Here is a 17,360-nt window from a genome sequence, read left to right as displayed (position 1 = left end):
TCTCAACATATGTACCCTGATTTATCAATGTCACTGCATTAAATTTAATTTAAAAAAAAGAGAGAGAGCTTTCAGAGAGAAACAGTCCTCATCACTTCTGTGTGGAGAACACACAGGTATACCATGGGTTCAGGCTACTGTTTATGGCAAACCATTTGGTTATCTCTGTCATGTAATGAACACCTCCAAAATTAACAACACATATTTATTAACACACAGTTTCTGTGTGTGGGGTCAGAGCTGGACTTGGCTTAGCTGGGGGCCTGTGGAAAGAATCTCTCGTTATGATGTAGCCAAGCTGTTGGCTGGGCTGCCATGTCATCTGATGGCTTGACTAGGAACTCTGCTGTCCTGACCTCTCATGTGGTTTTGACAGCTCTTAGTCCCGTGCTATGTGGGTTATTCCAATGACTGCTTCCTGACATGGCAACTGGTGCCTCTAAGATGAATGATTCACGAAGTGCAACAGAAGACATCCAAAATGGAAACCACAGATTTTTTCTAATCTGATCTTGAAAGTGACATACTATCACTTCGACCATACAGTATTCTGCTCATTAGAGGTGAGTGCGTTAAGTTCAAACCACATTCAAGAGGATGGGGTTAAACAAGGACACAAACCCCAGGAAGAGGAGAGACTTGTGGTTATCTCAGAGGCTGCTACCATGTTTTCATTCCTGTGGCAGATCTTATTTTCCAAAACTAACAAGCACATGCTCCTCTGCAACCTTGGCACCACTCGTCAAGAGATGGAGCCAAAGGCCCCACTCCTTGCACCTAGGTAAGCCTTTGTGACAGCTTCAATACATATAGAGGGGTGGAAGTGTGGTGTGACTTTTAGTATTTCCACCTTGTTTTCTGGAGATGCTCACTTTGGAACTCAGCTGCCCTGCTTTATTGAAGCCTAGGCAGCCCAAGCTAACCCCCAGCTGACAGCCAGCACCAACATGCCATATGTGTGCGCCATCTTGAAAGAGATCCAGCAGCTGATGCCATGAGCTGTCCAAACTGAAAGAAATGAAAATTATTGTAATTCTTAAACTACTAAATCTTGGGGTGAGTTGTTACGCAGAGATAAATAGAAAAATCAGTTTCCAAAGATCCCCTCCCAGTTGGAACAGTGAGTCTGAGGGAAGTTCAGGCTTGAACTGCCAGGAAGAGTCATGAACCTGTCCAGGAAGGAGTAACTGAGCCTTTTCCCACAGATGCCCAGCTATGGTCCCAGCAAAGCAAGAGAGTCTGCTGGAGGAGAAGGTGAGATGCTACTTGGAATCTGGGAACTCCAGAGCTGCCTGGGGACAGCTGCCATGGACAGTACCACATTCAAGTGGGAATGGACCAAGAAGACTACAGATCTTGGGCTGGTCTGTGGTAAGAAGAGGAAGAAAGCTTGGGAGTGCATTATAGCCTGGGTGCCAGCCTGGCCAGAGAGCATGGAGAGGCAGAGCGCATGGAGTTTTCAAGGTACCACAGGTCACAGGTCCTCTTTATCTAAGCATCAGTACCCACGTCTCTGTGGGCAAGACAGCCAAGGTTGATGTTCAGAAAAATCCTCTCATAAAAGGCCCTTGGTAACCACATGCAGATGTTCATGGCCTTAATAGCAGATTCTCACTGCCTGTCTCAAGAATGCATATTCCATAGAGACTTTACACATGCAAGTGGCAAATTATGCAAGAAAAATGCAGGATGTGAAAAAGTCCATGAAAATTGGTGAAGAGCTGCTGCCCTCGCACCCCAGACCTTTCTTTGGAAAGAGGCATTAGCAGGGTATGTGGGTGACCAGCTAAAGAGAAAGAATCCCCACCACATAGTGGGAAGGAGGGGCACCAGGCCACTGACCAGGCACGAAGGCTCTCAGGGTACCCAGAAAACCTAACAAACCAGCAAATTTTATTTTTATCACACACACATACCATCTTGGCATAAAAGTAATCATAATCAAAATTTAAGAATATGGGAAGATTGGGCTTTTGAAAAACATTTACGTTTAACATTTCAATATGATATTCCAAACAAAGCTCTTTTAAAAAGCATTCCTTGTGATATTTTGGTCCCTAAGTTGATATCATTTTCTGTGGCCTTTTTCTAGTACCACATGCTCTGGGGCAGAATCCCATCTCCACCACCACCAGGGTGGACTGGGAGAAGCCTGGTAGAGACCTGGAAGGACTAGGAAGGCCCGGCAGGGCCTAGCAGATTTCATCTGGCAGCACTTTGGAAGACCTACCCTCTAGGCCCCTGGGGCAAGACTCTCGGCCCCAGGGCAGAGAACCAAGAACTCTGCCTAGCTCCCTGCTTCCAAGCTTCCAGAAAGGAAGCAGACATGCATGGAATTTCAAGAATACAACCCTGTCTCAGGCCTCCACTTGCTTCCCAGACCTCCTGGACTCAGAGAGTGAGGCTAGGAAGGGAAGGCCAACCCTCATCCCTCTGAAAAATGTAGTGGAATTTATCCATCACCCCACCCACACCCCGCCTGTCTAGCCTGGGATTTCCTCACTGTTGGGCAGGTAAAATATATTATGCTCACTTTGTTAAAAATGGCACTGCCCACATGGAAGCCTGTCACCCAGGTGATATTAATGTGTGTTGAAGGTGGGCTGTGGGCAGGCAGGATCCTTATAGCCTGGGACTTGGTTTTAGGACTAAACCTTTCCCACCCTTTTTGATGTGGGGTGGTACAATCCCATCATGCCTCAGACAAGTGACTTTGTATTAGAGACTTCCCTATTTTGTATATTGGATTAAAGCAGTGTTTCCCAACCTTTTTTGTGCCATGCCCCACCTTAACCTTTCTAAAATTTTATGTCCCCCCTATGTAACATACATAATTTTTAACATTAAAAAATTGATTTGTTCACTTAATAAACATAAATGATAGGTTCTAGGAAGAAATTACTATGAAATTGTTAACAAAACACAGTAAGTAAAATTTCAAAACATATCATGAAAAACAGAAATTTAAATTCCAAATAATTTTAATACAGATTTTTCTATATTAATTTATTATTTTAATTTAGTGTGATCCTTGCGCTTGATGTGTAACAGTGGATTCCGTCTGATCTTTTTCGTCTGATCTTTGCTTAACTCATCTTGGCTTGTAAAACAATAACTGGCCCACCCGGCCCCTAGATGTTTGCCCAGGCTCCTTGAAGAAGCCGCAGGCATCCAGTGTTTGATTAGGGGCTTATCAGAAAGGCAAGGCCACAAGCATCTGAGGCAATCAATTGTTGCACTCGCCGGGTAAAATAGACACTGGAGACGTTTAGAGAGTTTAAACAAAGTTTTATGGCAAAGAAAAAGCAAAACCTGCGCAGGGGTGAGCTCAGGTGGTAGTTACCAGAGTCACACTGAGCGCCTACAATTTAGGGGTTTTTATAGCATAGCAAGCAAGCGGTTCATACAGAAGTGAATTTTACATTTAGCACTTGGCTCCCCCAAATTAAATTTTAGTCAGACGTGCCTTAGTAACCAGTCATACAGTTGAAAGCCCCCAGCTAGAAAAGTCCCTATCTATCCTCCAGGATTGGGTTACACCAATTATCCTGGGAGTTTTATGACTTTCCTATCTCAAGGACTCATCTATTCCTAGCCATCCTGGGAGTCTAACAACTTCCATCTGTTCCTAGTCATCCTGGGAGTCTAACACCTTCCTTACCTCAAGGACTCATCTGTCCCGGGAATAGGTTATGTCACATCAATCACCCTGAGAACTGTTACAACTCCCCTCCATGAAATTAAGCAGATGTTTGCCCATCAATTACCCTGAGAACTGTTACAACTCCTCTCCCTGAAAATAAGTATAAAACTTGCCTCTGAAGTGGCTCGGGGCTCTTGGCCATTTCCTTGCCTTGGGCCCACTCGCGAGTGTAATAAACTTTTCTTTGTTTTACCCTGAGTCTAGAATTCTGTTGGTGCGTCCTCGGTCAACAGACGCTTGCTGCACAGAGATTTTATATTAGGTTCCAATTTGGTTAGATTTAGTCTCAAGTCTCCACATTGTGTTATATCCAGCCGATTTCTTTTTTTTACCAGTAAATCATTTACAGCACTAAATCCACATTCAGCTAAAAATGAAGATGGAAACGGTAGCAATAGTTTTTGTAAGGCCAGGAGCCGCCATCGTGGCCATTCACATGCAGGTTCCCATTGGATTCGGGCAGACGATAAAGAAATGGCGGAGTCAGAGGATGGGGGGGCATCCTATTTATTGGTGTCTCACCAAGACAGGCAAACCACAAAAGAAGACAAGGGAAAAGCAGAAAACCAGCTCTTCCCATGAAGGGCCAGGGATCAGGGAAGCCCCTGCAATTGTGATAGCAGGAACTGTGTGTCCAAGCTCCTGGCCTGTCCCACTTTATAGTGTAGAAAACCAAAATCCTTTAATCCAATATACAAACAAGGAAGCCCCCGATACAAAGTCACTTATCCAAGGCATAATTGGATTCCTCATGAGAGTGCACCACCCAGATCATACAATCAGTCAAGGGTGTGGGGAAAAACTTAGTCCCAAAACCAAACCTCAGGCTACAACGACCTGGCCTGCTTATACCCTGTCCCCTACACCCAATATAAGTCACAAGCGAGCAAACATATATATCATATTTACAAACTTATTTGACCAACAGTTTTCTTGCACATTTGGTTGAATTTGGGTATTTGATTTCTGTTTCCTCACAAAGCCATGCCATCGCTCCTTTGATATTAAATAAAGCTTTAACTGACTCATCATTTTGCAATTCTGCGAGTTCTTCTTGATACTTGTAAAGCCAGGAGCCAAGGCCAGGGCCACTATCAAAGCAGCCTGGCCCATGCAGGTTCGCATTGGATTCAGACAGTCAGTAAAGAAACCATGGAGCCAAAAACTGGTGGGCCATAGCTTTAATCCTAGCTTGCACCCGGCAGGCAAGTAAAAATACACACTGGGCTCCAAAACCCAGTCACACTCAGTGCTCACAAAGCCACTGACTTATCCGAGTTTCCTAGAATCAAAGGTTTCTAGCTCACCAGACTTATTCACCTCTGTTCCCCATCTCCTTCCTTATCCCAGATACAAACTCTACACAAACTGGCATCTCACTCAGCACTCCGCCATCTTGGCTGCTTCTCCTAGCCTACTCCACGTAGCCTCCTTCTGCTGCTGGCTCTACTCTCTCCTCTAATCATCCCAGGAACCAAGAGCCCAAGCTTCCACTTCGTCCCCATTTTATAGTGTAGCAATCCAAACTCTTAATCCAATATACAAAACAGGGAAGTCTCTAATACAAAGTCACTTCTCTGAGGCATGATTGGATTGTACTGCCCTACATCAAAAAGGGTGGGAAAGGCTTAATCCCAAAACCAAGCCCCAGGCTACAAGGATTCTCAACACACATTAATATCACCTGGGCTACGGCCTCACGTGGGCAGCATAATCTTTAGCAAAGTGAGCATAATACATTTTATCTGCCCAACAATACTGCATATTTGATATATCAGACAAATCCACTAACATTGGCTGCATCATCCATGTTGGGAAGTCAATTTGTTTTAAATCAGAAAATCTTTCTTTTAAATCAGCTGATAGAATATTCAAATGATTGACAATAACAAGTAAAGTGGTATCAGTTTCTTCACATTTTTGGAGCCAATGAAACTGTTTAAAGTTTTTGTTGTTAATATGTTTCTGACATAACTCAATATAGGTTGTTGGGCAGATAAAATGTATTATGCTCACTTTGTTAAAGAAGACACAAGGAGGCCGTTGCCCAGGTGATATTAATGTGTGTCTCTGTAGGCAGGCAGGATTGTTGTAGCCTGGGGCTTGGTTTTGGGATTAAGTCTTTCCCACCCTTTTTTGATGTGGGGTGGTACAATCCAATCATGCCTCGGAGAAGTGACTTTGTATTAGAGACTTCCCTATTTTGTATATTGGATTAAGAGTTTGGATTTCTACACTATAAAATGGGGGCAGAACGGGACTTGGCTCTTGGTTCCTGAGATTATCATTAGAAGAGAGAGCAGAGGAGAGCAGAGAAAGGCCACGTGGAGGAGGCCAGGAGAAGCAGCCAAGATGGTGGAGTGCTGAGTGAGATGCCAGTTTGTGTAGAGTTTGTATTTGGGATAAGGAAGGAGATGGGGGACTGAGGAGAATAAGGCTGGTGAGCTAGAAACCTTTGATTCTAGGAAACTAGGATAAGTCAGTGGCTTTGTGAGCACTGAGTGTGACTGGGTTTTGGAGCCCAATGTGTATTTTTACTTGCCCGCCGGGTGCAAGCTAGGATTAAAGGCTATGGCCCATCAGGTTTTGGCTCCGTTGTTTCTTTACCGACTGTCTGAATCCAATGCGAACCTGCATGGGCCGGGCGGCTGCTGTGATGGTGGCCCTGGTAGCCCTGGCCGTGCCTCCTGGCTTTACATTGGTAATGAAACCAAATATCTTTGCTTTTGCATTGACAAGAGTTTTATTTGTTCCTTGAAGTTGCTTATTTAATATATTTAGTTTTTCAAAGATATCGGCTAAATAACTCACAAATGCTTTACCATCTATTGTTAACAGATACTTCATTTCAGGTTTGTCACTTAAAAAATCACTAAGAGTATCAAACAGTTCCATAAATCTTTTCAAACAGTTTCCTTTAGATAGCCATCTTACTTCAGTATGAAGTAAAAGTCTCACATGGTCTTCATTTTGTTCTTCACAAAATAGCTTGAAAAGACACTCACATTTGGCACTAGCTTTAATAGCATTAACACACTTTATTACTGTATGTAATACTTCATTCAGAACAGGTGAGATGTTTTTAGCTACCAAGTTTTCCCTATGAATAACACAATGCACAAGAATCATTTCTGGATTCGCATCTTTCATCAATTTTAAGCAGCCATTTTTCTTGCCCATCATATTGGGAGCACCATCAGCAGCACAAGATGTTATATTTTTCATTGGTATATCATTGACATCTAAGTAGTTTTTTAGTTTATTATATATATCTTTGGAGGTAGTGGTGCTTTCTAATCTTTTACAGAACAACATTTCTTCAGCAAAATGTCATTTATCAATATATCTTACGTAAGTTATCAATACTGCCTCACTGTCTCTCAAAGTTGATTCATCCATTTGCAAGGAGAATTTTCTTGTTTTCAGCTTTTAAATAAGTTGTTTTTCAATATCCTCACTCATTTCGTCTATTCTTCTGCTAACAGAATTGTTACTGAGTGGCATAGCTTTTACATCTTTGTCATCTTTTTTAAGAACCATTTTAAGAAATGCTGATATTGACGGTTTTATTAAATTCTCTCCTATAGTGTGATTTTCTCCAGTTTTAGTGATGAATAAAGAAATTTGATAACTAGCCTCAAGAACACGATTATTAGTTGGAGTATGAGCAGTAAACAGAGACTTTAATGTTGTTCTTTTTTCAAAATTTTTCTTTAAATTTTTAAAGTAACTCAAATCTGAATTAATATGAGCACTATGTTTCACCTTCAAATGCGCCTCAAGACAACCTCATTTCATTGATTCGTTGGTCAAGCATTGCTGGCATAAAAGACAAAAAGGAATCCACTCATCGTGAACAGCGGGTATGAACCCAAATTTTAAATATTCCTCCAAATATTGACGAGTTTTTTCTTGCTTGCACCACTCATTTTACTATGGGCTATAAGAAATAAAAATAAGATCAATTAAAAACTAATATTAAAATATGTGTTAAAATATATTCAATGTGACATAGAGTAAACGTATACTAAAAATTCATATTTATTTAAATGTATATAACACATTTACTACACTACCACTGCAAATCAAAAGGTATCTATATTTTTTCCACTTGAAAAAATTTCCTGGAAAGTTATGCTTCTAAAATTAAAATTGTCGTGCATGCACTATTATAGCCCCAATAATATTTATAAAATATTAGTGCTTTCTAGCCCCGATGCAAGAAGTACTTAATAAAGAGTTTAATATTGATAAAAATAAAATCAAATACTTACCAATTATATCTATACTATATATATGTATATTTATTAAATCAACAAGCTTTTACAACAGTTTTGACTGACACTTATTTCAAATTAACACAAACTGAATGATGTGAAACACTACAGAAGTTGTGATGGGCCAATTAGGTGAGAATAACTGCGTTGTTTAGTGAGTTTTTAAAACATCCGGGTTCCCCGCGGCAGACGGCCCACTCCGCGGTGAACCCAGGATGAAGTTTACTTGACGACGCCAATCACCCAGTTGATATTTTGGTCTCATCAAACAAAATTATACTTAATAATTATTTACCGCAATTAATTAAGAATTGCATTTTTTGTTAAATTTGGCACCGATATCTAGCATTGCATTTAAATGGCCCAGGGCAAAAGAGTTAAAGTCGTGTCGAGTCCATTTTCAAATTGCCCCCCTTAACTATCGAATTGCCCCCCTGTGGGGCATGGGCCCCACGTTGGGAAACACCGGATTAAAGGTTTTGATTTCTACACTATAAAATGGGGGCAGAACGGGATCTTGCTTTCTTGATTCCTGAGATTAACATTAGTGGGGAGAGCAGAGAGAGAGCAGAGAAAGGCCACATGGAGGAGGCCAGGAGAAGCAGCCAAGATGGAGACTGTTGAGTGAGAAGCCAGTTTGTGCAGAGTTTGTGCAGGGAGAAGGAAGGAGATGGGGAACAGAGGTGAATAAGGCTGGTGAGCTAGAAACGTTTGATTCTAGGAAACTCAGATAAGCCAGTAGCTTTGTGAGCACTGAATGAGTGGGTTTTGGAGCCCAGTATGTGTTTTTACTTGCCCACTGGGTGCAAGCTAGGATTAAAGATGATGGCCCACCAGTTTTTGGCTCCGTTGTTTCTTTACCGACTGTCCGAATCCAATGTGAACCTGCATGGGCCAGGCAGCTGTGATGGTAGCTTTGGATAATGGCTTTACACTCACCATATCCCCAAAGCTGCCTTTGTGTCAAGGGCCAGCTCCAAGGAGGAATGTGGGACCCTGTCTCCCCTCATCATGCAGCCCTCAGTGACCCTACATTAGGACCATAACCTTCAGGAGGGCTCCCTTTCCCCCATCCTTGGTTCCCCAACCTCCCACACACAAAAAGGCAAGAGGGAACTCTAGTCAGTTCTACTGACACTGGCAAACTCCTATTTTGCATTAAGAGCTCTTCTAAATTTATCTCATCCATAAAGAAAGCCCTCCATGACACTGGTCACAAGAAATTACAGGCTGGTAGAAAAAGGAGGCTTACCCACCAAAAGGTACATGCCCATGATGAAACCCCAGAGACTAGTCTGATATTGAAGGTGGGGAGAAACGTACCTCTTAGATTATATACCTGAGAACCACCTGGACTGCCTCTCACAGGCAAGTATTTGCCCACAATAACAGAAGGGAGAAGGTAGACAGGAGAATCTGACAGAAACCAGACACAGCAGACAGCAGACAACAAACAGGACAAGGCAGACAGGACACAGTAAAACAGAAAGACAGGGACAGCAGACAGGACATAAATGCAGGACACAGCAGAGAGGTGATGGCAGACAGCTAGACAGCAGCCATCTCTCTGGCCCCTCTGCTGTTGGGAGATCCTCCATCACGCTTCATCTGTGCCAGGGAGGTATGAGAAAAGTCTGTGTGTTGAGCTCACCTAGGAAGTGATAGCAGTGGTTCCAACATAAAATGTTTGTATTTTTCCTCCAGTTCCTACTCTCAGCCTGTGTGTTAAATCTCTTTGGGGGCACATCTAGGTATTTAAAAAAATTCACTTAGCCTGACCAGGTGGTGGCGCAGTGGATAGAGTGTTGGACTGGGATGCGGATGACTCAGGTTCGAGACCCTGAGATCGCCAGCTTGAGCGTGGGATCATCTGGCTTGAGCAAAATGCTCACCATTTGGACCCAAGGTCGCTGGCTCGAGCAAGGGGTTACTTGGTCTGCTGAAGGCCCATGGTCAAGGCACATATGAGAAAGCAATCAATGAACAACTAAGGTGTTGCAATGAAAAACTGATGATTGATGCTTCTCATCTCTCTCTCTCCATTCCTGTCTGTTCCTATCTACCCCTCTCTCTGACTCTCTCTCTGTCCCTGTTAAAAAGAAAACTCCAGCCCTGGCCGGTTGGCTCAGCGGTAGAGTGTCGGCCTAACATGCGGAGGACCTGGGTTCGATTCCCGGCCAGGGCACACAGGAGAAGCACCCATTTGCTTCTCCACCCCTCCGCTGCACTTTCCTCTCTGTCTCTCTCTTCCCCTCCTACAGCCAAGGCTCCATTGGAGCAAAGATGGCCCGGGCACTGGGGATGGCTCTGTGGCCTCTCCCTCAGGCGCTAGAGTGGCTCTGGTCGCAATATGGCAATGCCCAGGATGGGCAGAGCATCGCCCCCTGGTGGGCAGAGCATCGCCCCTGGTGGGCGTGCCGGGTGAATCCCGGTCGGGCGCATGCGGGAGTCTGTCTGACTGTCTCTCCCCATTTCCAGCTTCAGAAAAATACAAAAAAAAAAAAAAAACCTCCACTTATACTGAATAGTGTCCATGCATCTAGCCTTGTTAAAATTCACTCTACTGGGCATGCTCTCCTCACATGGAAGGAGAGGGTAGGATGAAAAAGAAGTCTTCCTCAACAGGCACAGCCTCTCCTCTGCAGAAGCACCAGGCAAGGCTCTGTCCTGGGTATGGGTGCACTCTTCAGAAGGTGGTCCCAGAGGGGTCTCTCTACCATTGTCTGTACCATCTACCTGTGGTAGTCGACAGCACATTCAAAGCCACTAATGGCTAGTGAAATGTATCCTTCATATTTGTTTTATAAATTTCTCAATTGAAAACTGTGAGATAGTGAGCATTGATATATATAACCATGTGTTCTGGTAAATGTTAAACAACTGGGTCTCCATTGGTAAAGTTGTGATATGTAATATTTGCCAATTTCCACAGTGTAAATATTCTCACCACAGCCCATTTTAAGCCACCAAGGTCATGTCATGAACTCAGTTGGAAAAAAGGGCACACAATCAGCTGGTGAGAGACAGACTAGCACAGCACACCACTGGAGAGAACACACATTAATGGGTCCTCAGTAATTTTTAAGAGTGTAAGTCTTCTGATATCAAAAAGTTTGATAACCACTGCTCTACATCTTCCCTGAGTTACAAATGTACGAAGAACTGTATGCAACATTGGAACACGAAAGACAGAAAACCTGGTCCCCACTGCTGATGGCGTGCTGAGCAGAGACACAAACTATGCAGCAAGAAGCATGGTGGTTTTAAGAATGATTAACAGAGAAAAGACCTCTCCAGAAGGTAAGCCAGACTAAGCCAAACAGGTTACATAGGAGTTTCTGCACCAACCCTGAAACTAAACCATAACAGGAGTGGCGCTGCTGAGCCTGAGGCCCTGTGGGCCCCGCGATCATGCTGATCTTACCACTGCCAGCCTTACTCCCTCCCAGCATCTTGAGACCCAGCCTGGTCCTGGTCTAGGACCCAGCAATCCCAAGAAGGACAAGCTGCTCTGCCTTCAAGCTGGTAGGGAGACAGACAGGGAAACTCAAGAGGCATGAGGGGCAATAGGTGCTGCAGCAGAAGAGCCCAAAGGGCACATTGGTCAGTCTATTGGTCAGGGGGATCTTCAGTGGAAGCCACCTCTGCCAGGCTATGAAAGCAGTATGTATGCCCCCCACCCCCTGTCCATGAGGATGAACAAGTGCCCTGGGGGAAAGATACAGTAATGGCAAAGAGGTAGAACAGCTTTGGGATGATGAGGCAGGGCCTCGGAGTATCCAGTCTAGAAAGGCACTAGGATGAAACCATGGCCCGCATGCCCTGAGGGCACATTATGCAGAAAACAATGGCTGCTGAGCATAAATTCCTTCTGACCACCAAACTAAAAACAGCAAGCAACAGGGGTTTTCTGTCCCAGAGGGGCCTGATGATCCCTGTTTGTATTTCAGGCTGTACACAGAAGTACTCCCGTGCCCCACTTCTAAGGTGTGAGTCACCAGGCTGTTCCACCTCCCTCTGTCTGCTGTAGGACATCTGTACCATCACTCCTGTGAGTGCTGAGTAGGGGAGAGATAAGCCTGGAGCTGCTGATGGCCATCTTCCTACCTACAAGGAAGACATGCAACCATCACAAAGGATGTATGTAGGGTTGATGCTGGACATGGTCCTTCCCCCTCCCCAGTCACTGGCACCATGGTCACAGATCCTGACCATGGGCTATGAGATAGAGGGCAGTAGAACTGCAGCTAAAGTTTTACTAAGGACAAAGAAACCAAATCACTGGATATCATCAGAGAAACAGCACAGAATGGCACATATGCTTCCCCTTCCCCCCCCCCCACCTCCTGCTTCCCTGCCTGCTTGCCCATAGACAGAGTTACACTTGAGCAATTGCCTAGGGCTTAGCTATAAAAACCACAGACCCCTCAACAGAGTGCAGAGCTTTCATCAATATGCTGCCATCAATGTTGTCCTTGTATGTAAGTAATACAGGCTGTGTCCACTCCATCTGGTCTTCCTTATGGTTTCTTTGGGTTTCCACAACAACACCAGAATGATTTTCTGGGTCTGGACCTCCTGCATTACAAAGGAAAGCAAAGTTTAGTGCTAGAGTGAACCAAGACCACATTTCTGGAGCCCGTTTAACCTCTCAGACAAACACAATAAAAGCTCTTTTTGCCCAAGCAGGGTGACAGTGGTTTGGTTTTAGTGACCAGTGATTAAGTTACATTTTCATTTGCAGGAGCAGAGCCAGCAACAGGGAAATAAGGAAAGAGATCATTGAACAGAAGGAATTTGCAGCTTTCAGGGCTGAGACTGAACAGCAAAGAATAAATGTTTGGACCATATTATCTTCACCTTTGTCATCATCACCTCATCTAATGTCTTTAAAATGTCTCCAGTGCCAGCTCTTTTCCAGAGGGAACCATGGAGGATGCAGAGAAAAGAAGTTTCTTGCTGTGCAGAAACCCTTCAGTGAAGAGATTTCAGAACTGAAGATCAAGCACCTGAGAAATAAGTGTGCCTTGTTATAAAGTACCTCACCCCAGATTCTGAAAGGAACCATACTTCATTTCATTGAGTTCACATAGAGACACCGAGGCCAGATGAATTTTGAAGAGTTTTATTAGAGGAAGGGATTTATTAAATATGCCAGTCACATATGGCTGACACGGGGCATCAGACCCAAATCGTGCAGTCCCAAAAATAGTTCAGGGACTGCTTATATACCCTTGATCACACACAGGCAGGGGAGAGCATGACATCATGGTACAGGCTGACAACATTTATTTAGGGGATACACAGAAACATTAAGACTTTCAAGGTAACACAATCAAAGATGTTTATAAATCTTTCAGGTTCATCTTCCCTCATTAGCCTAGAGGTATTTTACTCTCAAGATTCCAGGAAGGGGGAGGAACTAAAATCAATGCAAGGTGGTATGTAAATTCTGCCTCCTATGGAAAGAGCAGAAGTTTCTAGGTTAACATTTATTTTAGATTTAAAACTAAATGACCCATTGTTCTTGCAAGCCAGAAACTTCTACATTCTTCTCCCTCCCTTCCCTAAAGAAGGGATGGGACAGGAAAGCCTGACCTTTTCTCCCAGAATATCAATATCAATTTTCAGCTTTTTAGTACCTTACAACAGCCTAAAAGATGCTTCAAAAAGCAAGGAGAAAGCTCATCCATGAACAAGCTAAGCACTATCACAAGGGACACAGATGTATAGCACTGAGACTAAAATGGCTGGGATGGCAAGAAGGACTGGCAAGTTCTATGGATAAGAGGGACCCAAACTGGCACTTATCATCAGGATTTGAAGAATCAACAGTATGAACCCAAAGGTCTGAAAGGTGCTGCAGCTTTTATGCTATCTCTAGATCCTCAGTGTCACCTTTGTTAAGCTCAACAAGGCTTTGATTAACATGCTGAGGATGGTAGTACCATTTATGGTACAGGGCAGAGGAATACCCAAACCTGAAGTCAGTAAATGAATTGATCTACAAATGTTGTTATGGCAAAACCAACAGAAAGCAAATTGCCTTGACAAATAACATATTAGTTGCTCTGTCTCTTAGTGAACATGGTGTTGTGATAAGGTGCCAAGGAATCACAAAATTGTTAACATTAGTATTTTAAAAGGAAGAGTCAGGCCCCCTTACCCCTTCTTTCTGAGGAAGAAAAAATAAGAAGAGCTTGCAGGGGCAAAATTTAGCTAGTCATAGTTCCTGTAGTTTTCTGGAAGGATTGATGCCAGTTGCTAGACAGAGCAAAGAAGATAGAACCTATCTGAAAACCCCTTCCTCTTCTCTTTTCTTAAAAGCCTTTAGGAAACAATATTTATGTACCTTAATTAAAAATTCCTACACTAATCCTGACTCTTCCTCCATCCTGGAGTCGTAAGAGTGACATATACCTCTAGACAAAGGGACCACAAGCCCCCCTCCCCTTTCCTTGCATAAAAAATCTGTATTCTGTAACTTTTTTTTTTTTTGGAGGGGGGGTGGAGAAGCAAATGGGCGCTTCTCCTATGTGCCCTGGCCGGGAATTGAACCCGGGTCCCCCGCACGCCAGGCCAAGGTTCTAACGCTGAGCCAACCGGCCAGGGCCTTCTGTAACTTTTTATACGCTCTCTAAATCATCATTTTGAAATCCTTTGTATGTATAAATGTAAAGCCAGAAGCCACGGCCACTATCACAGCACCCTGGCCCATACAGGTTCGCATTAGATTCGAACAGTTGGTAAAGAAACAATGGAGCCAAAAACTGATGGCCCATCATCTTTAATCCTAGCTTGCACCCAGAGGGCAAGTAAAAACACACACTGGGCTCCAAAACCCATTCACATTCAGTGCTCACAAAGCTTCTGACTTATCCGAGTTTCCTAGAATCAAAGGTTTCTAGCTCACCAGACTTATTCACCTCTGTTCCCCATCTTCTTCCTTCTCCCTGCACAAACTCTGCACAAACTGGCCTCTCACTCAATACTCCACCATCTTGGCTGCTTCTCCTGGCCTCCTCCACATGACCTTTCTCTGCTCTGCTCTCTAATGCTAATTTCAGGAACTGAGAGAGCAAGCTTCCACTCTGCCCCCATTTTATAGTGTAGAAATCAAAACCTTTAATCCAATATACAAAATAGGAAAGTCTCTAATACAAAGTCACTTATCAGAGACATGATGGGATTGTACCACCGCACATCAAAAAGGGTGGGAAAGGCTTAATCCCAAAACCAAGCCCCAGGCTACAAAGATTCTGCCTGCCCACAGCCCGCCCCCAACACACATTAATATCACCTGGGTGATGGCCTCCACGTGGGCAGAGCCATCTTTAACAAAGTGAGCATAATATATTTTATCTGCCCAACAATAAAACTTGTAAACTAAGCAAATGGGGACTAGTTTTAGACTTCTTAATAAGCTAACCCCAACACTCTTAGCAAAAGTAACTTCATTTAGCTTCTCTCTTTATCCTACACTAAGCATTTTCCACAATTGTAGTGACAGGGATAGGTTATAAATCCTAGAATGTTTGGAAATGTCTTTGTCACGTATGTAAAACATTCATCACTGCCTGAACAGGCGGTGGCACAGTGGAATAGAGCGTCGGACTGGGATGTGGAGTGTTGACCGAGGGCGCACCACTAAGACTCTAGACGCAAGTATGTGGGTAAAACAGAAGAAAAAGTTTATTACACTCGCGAGCGGGCTCAAGGCAAGGAGGTAGCCAAGCGCACTCTCAGTCTTTTTGCAAGGGCTTTTATACTTTGGTAGGCAAGCAAGCAACCATTTACAGAAGCTGAGTTGGCAGTTAGTTGTTAACCCTTATCCTATCTTTATCAGGAACACATACCTATTTGGTAAGCAGTTTCGGTTGTGGTCGAGCTGCCTCCGGTGAACTAGCTCTAAGCAAATTTCTCAGTGGTTTATGGTAGGGAGCAGTCAATTCTTGCTTTCTTTAATTTTAGTCAAAAGGTCAAGCAGAATTTTTCCACTCACGGTTACATGGAGGACCCAGGTTTGAGACACCAAGGTTACCAGCTTGAGCATGAGCTTATCCGGTTTGAGCAAGGCTCACCAGCTTAAGCCCAAGGTCACTGGCTCAAGCAAGGGGTCACCTGGTCTGCTGTAGCCCCCCAGTCAAGGCACATATGAGAAATCAATCAATAAACAACTAAGGAACCGCAATGAAGAATTGATGTTTCTCATCTCTCTCCATTCCAGTCTGTCTGTCCCTATCTGTCCCTCTCTCTGACTCTCTCTGTCTCTCCCACAAAAAATTAATTAAGTAAGTAAGTAATTAATTAATTTAAAAATCTTCTAAAAAATAAAAACATTCATCACTACTGTATTATCTTATCGTCTTAGTGTGTAGGAATGTTTATTTTTCTTTTTTTTTTTTTTGTATTTTTCTGAAGCTGGAAACGGGAGGCAGTCAGACAGACCAGACTCCCGCATTCGCCCGACCGGGATCCACCCGGCACGCCCACCAGAGGGCCATACTCTGCCCATCTGGGGCGTCACTCTGTGATGACCAGAGCCACTGTAGCGCCTAGGGCAGAGGCCAAGGAGCCATCCCCAGTGCCCGGGCCATCTTTTGCTCCAATGGAGCCTTGGCTGCTGGAGGGGAAGAGAGAGACAGAGAGGAAGGAGAGGGGGAGGGATGGAGAAGCAGATGGGCACCTGGCCGGGAATCGAACCCGGGACTTCCGCACGCCAGGTCGACACTCTACCACTGAGCCAACCAGCCAGGGCCTTATTTTTTCTTTTGATAGATCCTATAGATAAATGTTGTAACAAGACAGCAAAAATACAATAAGCTTGTTAGTAAATGACTTTTGTACCATGCTCCCCCTTCCTTTCCTTTAACTAGTATGTGATTTTTTTCTATAAAAGCAACCTCAGAACTGTGATCCATACTGCATGATTTGGGATTATGCCCTGTGCATGTCACTGACTTAATAATAAAGCTCCTTCTAAAATTTCTTCTATATACTACCTTGGTGTCTTTATGTAACTCATGGAAATACTTTATAACACTGTAATCTGCATGGAGGATCTAATTCATGAGATCCATGCTGCTGGAAAGCATTTCAAAGAAGCAAGCAGCTTCCTGTGGACCTTCAAATGATCTTCTCCATAGGCATGCCTATGATTTTTATATTACTATTTCTCGTGAATTCAGATAGTTCTCATAGGGTTCTTCCATTTTTTTAAGCTCAAGTCTCTCTACTTCCTTCTAAATCAGGGGTCAGAAACCTATGGCTCGCAAGCCAGATGTGACTCTTTTGATGGCTGCATCTGGCTTGCAGACAAATCTTTAATGAAAAAATAATAACTTTAAAATATATATATAAAACAGGGGAGACAAGATGGC

General features: G+C 43.7%; 1 non-coding gene and 1 pseudogene across 1 annotated transcript; both read left to right on the top strand.

Moving 5' to 3' along the window:
- The first annotated feature begins 10,089 nt into the window (after positions 1–10,089).
- TRNAV-AAC (transfer RNA valine (anticodon AAC)) lies at positions 10,090–10,165 on the top strand. The gene has a single exon. It is a non-coding gene; the product is annotated as a tRNA-Val (tRNA).
- Positions 10,166–13,640: 3,475 nt separating this feature from the next.
- On the top strand, positions 13,641–17,126 carry LOC136306942 (large ribosomal subunit protein uL30-like; annotated as a pseudogene).
- Positions 17,127–17,360: the final 234 nt, after the last annotated feature.

This window comes from Saccopteryx bilineata, chromosome 5 (genome assembly GCF_036850765.1).
Source record: "Saccopteryx bilineata isolate mSacBil1 chromosome 5, mSacBil1_pri_phased_curated, whole genome shotgun sequence".
NCBI classification, from domain to species: Eukaryota; Metazoa; Chordata; class Mammalia; order Chiroptera; family Emballonuridae; genus Saccopteryx; species Saccopteryx bilineata.
The sequence above is the reverse complement of the archived record's forward strand: the minus strand, read 5'-3'. Positions and strand labels throughout refer to the sequence as shown.